Genomic DNA, 9,210 nt, shown 5'->3' on the forward strand with positions numbered 1-9,210 from the left:
TTGAGTTTGGCGCCTCCTTTGGACAAAAATCGGTAGTGCTTTACCAGAAAGAACACTCCATTTCCCATGAGCACCAGCGCGTACTGCCGGAAAACCCCCGTCCCCGCCGCTGCATTTGTTTTGATGAGAGAAGACGGGACGGACTTTGAAAACGACTTTTCTGTTTTCAGCGGTCGTTTGCAGGATGGATAATGAAGAGGTAATGTATCTATTTTTGGCTAAACAATATAATATGACGATGTTGAAAAACACTAAGTTCAAATTGGTTTTATTAAGTTGTTTCAGCGAGATAATGCGCCCTACAAACTCATACGCTCTGCACCTTTTTCCTGTCACGTTTTTTAGAGGGACTTCGTCATAAATTAGTAGTCCAACATACTTACTGACAAAATAAAAAAATACTTTATAACCTGTGAATAACTGAATGCCCATTCCTTATATTTTGCAGATCAGCCCTGCACAATTTTACAGTTCTCAGGAAAAATACTAGAAATGTTCTATACATTTTCTTCGCATTGCATTATTTCCTCTAGTGCTGTAATTCTATTCAATTGTATTATTATTTTATAAAGCTTCCTCATTGCGAATTACACATTTTTATGATCACTATTATTTCTCTGTCTGTTGTTGATATTGTCAGTAATTTTAGAATTACCAAAAAACCCAAGACGAATCCCCAGTATGTGAAAACATTCTAATTTTGATTCTTATTGATCATAGAATTCTACATTTACATTTGTATCATAACAATTCTGTCTCTTGTTTTATCAGGAATCTGCTGTTCGTGAGAACACCTCTACCTCTGCATCATCAGTTTGAACCCCCACAAAGACAGAACCGACACGCAGCATATATATCATATATATATATGCATATATATCATATATGCATATATATACATATCGCCAGTTTGTGCTCTGGCAGCATGATGTTTGGAAAATAAGAGACACCTTTCCAGACCCAATGGGACAGTACACTGGTTTCAGGGCTCCCCGTCTTCTGTAGAATGGAACCTTTATGAGGATTACTGCAAATATTTTGATATTGTTTTTTTTTTTGTTCCATTTTTTCCTGTACAGTTGTTTTTGTGTGTTTAAAATAAAGACATTTGTGCAAAACAAGACAGACTTTTATTTACACACCTTTCAGAAAATAGAACATTCTTGAACTTTGTCATTTGCATAGTGACAGCAGTTATCCCATTGATACTTATTATAAACAATAAGTAATCTGTATCACAGTAGCAGTAATGAACAACTGTATGACAGGATAAATTACTGTGAATAAAGTAAACAAGTGTAAATAGAGTAGTAGAAAAATAAACAAAAAATAATGAACTGATAATAAAAACTGAACTATGAAACAGTGTAAGAAGTTACTGTAAATAAATACAATGACTATAGTAGCAGTAGCATCTTGTGTCCATCCATGTTTCGTGCTGGGAGAGTCCGCGTGCGATTCACTGCTGGAGTGTAGGAAAACCTTCCCTGATTCACTGCTGGAGTAGGAGAACCTTCCCTGATGATTCACTGCTGGAGTGTAGGAGAACCTTCCCTGCATGAGGATGTGATTCTGGAAGTTTTCCAGATCTGATGTAGTCCTGCAGAGTGTGAGAATAAAGATACAAAAACATTATGTCTTTCTGATAATTACTGACCTATAAATCATTCAACATATTTTGTTGATCACAAGTTTGAATTTTTTTCTTTGTTGAAGTCACTGTAATTATGCAGAAAGTAAAAGCAAGTAATGTATAGCTATAGAAAAATTAGAGAAATGTATATATTTATACACTCACAAGATAAAACGACACATTATAAACACCAAAAGGTTTCTTTTACTACTCTTGTTATTATTTTAATATAATTCCAACAAAGTACATTTATTTTATATGCTTATATGTTGTTTATATTGTATTTTTTTCATCTGGAAGTGTATACTTTGCCTATATATTTCATTTTTCTGGCTACATTTTACTATATCTACAAATGTGTTGCTTTTACCATCAGTGTATAAGTATCTGTATATACAGACCTGAAGAGTCAAAAGGTTTACATAGATATTGACATTTGATACAGTAGCAACACTTACACCAGCTGTAGTAGTTTCAGGATAATTGTTTTTGTAAAACACACTGACATAGGTGTTGACAAAAGTGCATACCTGGAGGTGATGAACGTCTTTACATCCTTCAACCATCTCGTCCAAGACGACGGCTGCAAGGGCTTTGTAGCGAGTGAACGCCGGGCCAATGTTTATTCTCCACCGGGCATTTAGCTTGTTACTCTCCCGCTTTCTTTTTTTCGCCTCCTCCGCTCCGTTAAAACTTTTATTTTCTTCGTTTTTTTCGCTGCTTCGGCCATGATACCAGCTCCTCGTTTAGCTCAACACCAGCTTCTGCTGAGCTCAGCCTCTGCGCTCCAAGCCCCGCCCATTTTTGTCTCGACTACGAATCGGGAAGGAGGGGGAAGTGACGTATGTGCCGTAAAGCAGTCAAAGCCGTAAAATTTGTAGTTTTTTAGTGTGGCAGGGTTCCTACCATGCTCCTCAAAGTTACATAGTGCCAGTGAAAGCGATACAGACCCCCTCAGATCATGACAGAGGTGTCATTAAACCTGTTGGAAGTTGATGTACCATCACAATGACTCTGGAAATATGATATTAAGGTGGGAAAGTTACGTAGTGTCGCTTTAAAACAAGAGTCATTACCAGAAAAATAACTTGTCATTTGACAATTTTCACCTGTTTCAAGTAAATTTTCACTTGAAATAAGTAAAAAAATCTGCCAGTGGGACAAGATTTATCTTCTCATTACAAGCAAAAAAATCTTGTCCCACTGGCAGATTTTTCTACTTATTTCAAGTGAAAATCTACTTGAAACAGGTGAAAATTGTTGTTTTTTTCCAGTGAGGACTCTTGTTTTAAGTGTAATGAGATTTTTTTGACTAAAAATGAGACACTTTAACTAGAAATAAGACAAATATTCTTGTTAAGATTTTGAGTTTTTGCAGTGTAGGTGTTTTTTTTATTTTGCTTGTAGGGGAGAGTGGGATAAGTAGTGCCATTTTTTACTTTAAGTGCCTTTTAAGCAAGGGGATAACAGCAAAGCCTCCAACTACAATTGGTACATATAGTTTAGGATGTTGTGCATCTCTGGGAACAATCACTTTGAATCTAAAGTAAACTGTATGAGAAATATAGCTTTTGAAAAAAAAGTGGTTTTGTGGCACAAATTGCCCCCACCGTGGGGTAAGTTGTGCCGTTAGAGAAAACACACTGGATTAAATTGTGCCATTGGCAAAACATATAATTTTAATCTCACAAACAATGATATACATATACATAAAAGCAAAACAAATTCAATACAAAATTGCCTATTTATGGTTTATTTAACATTTTTGTCGGGGTGCGGTTGGAGTAGGAAACAGATTCAGGAGACCAGGAGGCAGGAGTTCCAAAAATAGTGATTTATTTTACTTAAATCAAAGAAAAACGTTGCTTAGCAGGATTGCAAAACACAAGAGCCTAAATTTAAGCCAAAAAACCAAAACAGGACGTGACACATGGAGGTAGAAACGGTTACGGACCAGCAGGGAAAGACCAGACCAGATAGCCTATGTTTAGAATACTAATATATACTTTATATATACATTAGGTGTACTCTTTGTTCATTCTCTAGTGGATACATATACTTTCTGTGAATATCATCATGAATGGTGGAGGAAATTAGAACTGTTATATGTCATTGGATATTAATGTTGATGGTTTGTAGATACTGGGATTCCTGGGTAACCGGGGGAAGGGTTGGGGTAGCCATGGTTTGTTTATCTTCTGTTTTGTTTTGCTTTTGCTGCTTGTTTAGTTTTTTTTTGTCTGTTTTATTATTGTTGCTGTAGTTTTTTTGTTTTATTTCTATTTTTTTTAGCATAAGAAAGAGAGAATCTCTGACCGTGCTGCTTCCATTCTCTATGCCATTTATGACAATATTATGATCATCTTGTTACCATGAGATTCTCAATAAAAAATTGATCACAAAAAAAATTTTTTTTAGAAACAACACCAACTGAGGTTGTGGCCCTGTGATGGACTGGTGACCTGTCCAGGGTGTAACCCCTGCCTCTCACCTAAAATGGGCTGGGATAGACTCCAGCAGACCCCCGTGACCCCGCAAGGGATAAAGCAGGTAAGATAATGGATGGATGGATGGATGGACCAACTGAGGTCTAACAGATGTGTAATTCACGAATTACACATCTGAACTATTATATATATTATATACTATTACTATTACAGTGACACTCTTTGTAGCTTCTCATCTGCTGCGTGTTACGCTGCACACACGTGTTCTCATGCTGATATTCTGATAGGTTTTGTATATCAGTTCAATAAAAACATCTGGACCATTACCAGGTTTTAAAATGTGCAAATTGAAGTAACCGTTTCTGTGGAGGACTCTTTCTTACATCAGTGCTTTAGTTCTGCTGGCGTTTACTGATGCACAACTGGACTGGAACATTGCAACACCTTGATTCTCCTTGATTTGCTGGTGTGTTTCTGATCATTGTCCTGTTGTAAGATAGTTGTCAGTTGCATTTGATGGTAGAATAGTTTAGTTGATAGAGAAGCTCATGTCGTCTCTTTAAGTACGAGATGCCGAGGTCGTGTGGCCTAAACGGATCTCAAATCATCACCGTCCTCCACCACGAGGGACAGCTGGTTTGAAAAGCTTCTTCTGATATGTTTTATTGTAGATTATTATTTTCCTTTGGGCAAACAGATTTCCAGAAGAAGTTTTCACAGCTGTAGGTTCAGTAAGGATGGACAGATGCAACAAACTGGAACTGCACTTGAGTTGTTTACTTAGGAGTGAGGAGTGAATGAATAATGGGATCATTGTGAGCGCTTTGAGTGTCCAAGAAAAAGCGCGATATAAATCGGATCCATTATTATTATTATTACTAAATAAATTAAAGGCTCATTCCTGAGTTAAAACAACCTTTTATTAGCTATGGAGTGGAAAGTTTTGTTCCAGACTAAAATGACCCAAATCAGATCAGTTTTTTGGCCTCCGGCAGGAGTTCCCCCCCTTATGATCCAGGTCCTGGTCCAGGTTTCTTCCTCCTAAAGGGGAGTTTTTCTTGCCACTGTTTGGCTTAAGGTTTTTCTCCCACTAGGCAAGGCAAGTTTATTTATTTCATTTCATTTTCATTTTCATTTCATTTCATTTTATTCTTTATTTCATTCAAAAAACAAAACAATTCAATACAAACACAAATACAAATGTTCCTAAATTATGAATGAAAAGGGAGCAGAAAGAAGAAGAATCTTAGAATCTAAAAAAGTTTATTTATATAGCACAATTCAACACAAGGTAATTCAAAGTGCTTTACATTGACATTAAAAGCGGCAAGACATAATTAGACAGTAAATAATTCGACATAATTAGACAGTAAATAACAAATATGATTGAATAAGATGATAAGAAAAGAAGTAAAATAATAAAAAGCACAAGCTGTTAAAAATAAGGACAGTAGAGTCCAGCAGGTAAGTATTTAATTTAAGAATACGCTTCAGTAAACAGTAAAGTTTTTAGGCCTGACAGTTGGAGCAGACCTCAGGTCTACAGGAAGTTTGTTCCACCGGTGAGGAGCAGAATAACTGAACGCTGATGAACCTTGCTTGGTTCTGGTTCTGGAACCACAACAAACCAGATCCAGATGAAGCTCAGGGGTCTGGGAGCTTCATAGGAACTAACAGATCAACCATGTATTTTGGTCCAAGACCATTCAGTGCTTTGTAGACCAGCAGTAGGATTTTAAACTCTATCCTTTGACTAACTGGAAGCCAGTGTAGTGATTTCATGACCGGTGTAATGTGGTCCAGTTTCCTGGTGTTTGTAAGGACTCTGGCGGATCGTTCTGGATCAGCTGCAGCTGCCTGATAGATTTCTTGTTCAGGCCTGTAAAGATGCCATTGCAATAATCCAACCTACTGAAAATAAATGCATGAATAAGTTTTTCCATGTCTTGTTTAGACAGAATACCCTTAATTCTAGCAATCTTTTTAGGTGGTAATAGGCAGATTTAGTGATAAACTTTAGATGGCTGTTGAAGTTCAGGTCTGAGTCAATAATTACACCAAGATTTCTGGCTTGATTTGTAGCTGTCAATGACATTGAGCCAAGGTGAGCGCTGATCTTTTCCCTTTCATTTTTAGGGCCAAAAATGATCACCTCTGTCTTTTCTGCATTTAGCTGGAGAAAATTCTGGCACATCCACTCATTGATTTGGTGAATACAGTTACACAATGAGATCAGGGGACTGTAGTCATGTGGTGACACTGAAATATAGAGCTGTGTGTCATCGGCATAAGTATGGTAGGAAATGTTGTGATGTTCCATAATCTGAGCTAGGGGTAACATATAGATGTTGAATAGAAGCGGTCCGAGAATGGACCCTTGAGGAACCCCACATGTGATCTTGGTTCTCTCCCACTAGGGGAGTTTTTACCTGCCATTGTTTATGTAATAATTGCTTGGGGGTTTATGTTCTGGTCTCTGGAAAGATCCTGGAGACAACTTCTGTTGTAATAGATGCTATATAAATAAAATTGAATAGAAAAATAGAGAGAATGGAGAACAGAGAAAGGAGAGACAGACACTTGGCTAACTGGTGCCCTGCAGGGACGACTATATAAGCAGATGTACAGCAGACACTGAGGCGTCAGCAGCAGTGGGATGATCAGGGGGACTGCAGGTCAGCACGGAGCTCCTGGAGCTCCTGAAAAAAACAGCATTGCCAAAAGCTTATATGAAACGATGTCTTTAGCCCCTTTCACACAGCCAGTTCGAGGCGGGAACGTTGCGCCTTTAAGCCGCCTCGCTGTTCTGTGTGAAAGTCACGGAGGCGGAATGGGGGGGCCAAGTGGCCCCACCAATAAGCCGGCAGCGGAGGTAGTCACAGAGCCGTCACAGAGACGAAACGGGGTCTGTGTGAATGACACAGCCGGCATGCCGCTGACATGACGGTCGGACTGACGCTGTCGTCACGCCTCTGATTGCGGAACGCCGGCATGCTGTGTGAATTTACAGACGGGAGCGGCGTTATGCCGGCGTTGTATGGTTCTGTGTGAACCAACAAAGGCGGCGTATTGGCAGGACTTCTTTACACCAATATTGCGGAATCTCTGTGTGAAAGGGGCTTTTGTTTCTTAATTTGTATGAATGGTTTTGAAGCAGGCTGGCACATGGCATGTCTCCAGGGAGGTGTTGAAGATGTCTGAACACCGGAGACAGCTGATCGTCCCAGAGCTTCAGGATGAGGGGAACCGGAGTCCGGTCCTGCTGCTCTGCGGGGGTTCAGTTTTTTGAATATTTTATTAACGTCCCACTCCAGGATAGAGAGGGCGTCGCTGTGGTGTGTGTGGGGGTGTGGGGTGTGGGGGGATGAGGGCGGGGCCCATGGGGTGTGAAGTGGTGGAGACGCTCCAGCCCCTGCTGGGGGGGGGGGGGCAGTTGGAGGGATGGAACTGGGGAATGTGAAATAAACTATTTAAAATGTAAGTTTATTTTGGGTTTTGAGCTCTGTGCCTTTCTTTATTTTTGCTATGATAGGATATTTGAGTTTACTGATCATTCATTTCAAAGTCTTGAGCTTTGCTCTTTTGTATTTGCTGTAACCTTGTACGGTACCAGTAAAAGGGGGAGGTATATAAGCCTTGCTTCTACCTGCACCCTTTTGGTTACAAATGTACAGAAATAAACATTCAAACATAAATGAAAATGGAAGAGAAAAGGTGGGCCTGTCTGTAGGATTTCAGTGAAACACTAATTAATGTGAACATGGAAATGGAGCCAGGTCACAATAACTTACACCTTTATCAGGACTCAGAACTGTTGTTACACCCGAGTGATGGTGTAGAAACGCTCCGTACTGACCAACTCAGGTCATTTAACCCTGAATGTTCTGAAAAACTGTCAAAACACCGGTCTGCACGGCCAGTCGCTGACGTTCCTGTCACTGCCATCGACTCTGGTTCTTATACTGAGACGTTTGCACAACATTAGCTTGAACGGGTCGAGCAGCAACTCTCTGCTGTCCATGTTCAACTCTAGAAATGTTTGCAAACAACATGGAGAAGAGTTTAACGGCTAAAACGACGGACTGGTGGAGCCGTTTCCTGCCCAGTGGTGGCCGTGATACTAAAACTGATGTAACAAAAGCTTTTCCACAGTTTCTATCTGAGATTATTCTCTAGGTCGGTTGGTGGTGGATGGAGCCACGCTGGGTCCTCGTCTATCTATCTATCTATCTATCTATCTATCTATCTATCTATCTATCTATCTATCTATCTATCTATCTATCTATCTATCTATCTATCTATCTATCTACAGGACTGTCTCAGAAAATTAGAATATTGTGATAAAGTTCTTTATTTTCTGTAATGCAATTAAAAAAACAAAAATGTCATACATTCTGGATTCATTACAAATCAACTGAAATATTGCAAGCCTTTTATTATTTTAATATTGCTGATTATGGCTTACAGTTTAAGATTAAGATTCCCAGAATAGTCTAATTTTTTGAGATAGGATATTTGAGTTTTCTTAAGCTGTAAACCATGATCAGCAATATTAAAATAATAAAAGACTTGCAATATTTCAGTTAATTTGTAATGAATCCAGAATGTATGACATTTTTGTTTTTGTAATTGCATTACAGAAAATCACAATATTCTAATTTTCTGACAGTCCTGTAAATAATACACGATGAAAATGAATGAATGAGAGAATATTGCACATAATGGATGAAGAATATTGCTCAGTATGAGGAGCTTATTGGGCGATGATTAAAGGGCGCACTGATGATTTTGGAGAAAAATTAAGGATTTTAAGTGCGGAAAATCAGGTAATTCTTTTGTTCTGACCCGTTGTGTCTCCTGGCAGGACTGCAGGCTGAGCTGGAGACGAGGAGGTGAAGGACGAGGACAGAGAGCTGGACGACATGGTGGACGTGGAGGTGCAGTTCTCTCCCAAGTCCCAACACACCGAGCTGGAAAAAGGATTACAAGTCACATCAGCTTCCACATCAGCCTCGGTTTATTCTCTCTCTCATCGTTAAAGTGATGATTTTAAAACTGTTAACGATCACAAACAGATGAGCTGTTGGAAGAGAATGAAATATTTATAGCGCACATCCTTATGTGGATGTG

The sequence above is a fragment of the Cololabis saira genome, chromosome 1 (genome assembly GCF_033807715.1).
Source record: "Cololabis saira isolate AMF1-May2022 chromosome 1, fColSai1.1, whole genome shotgun sequence".
NCBI classification, from domain to species: Eukaryota; Metazoa; Chordata; class Actinopteri; order Beloniformes; family Belonidae; genus Cololabis; species Cololabis saira.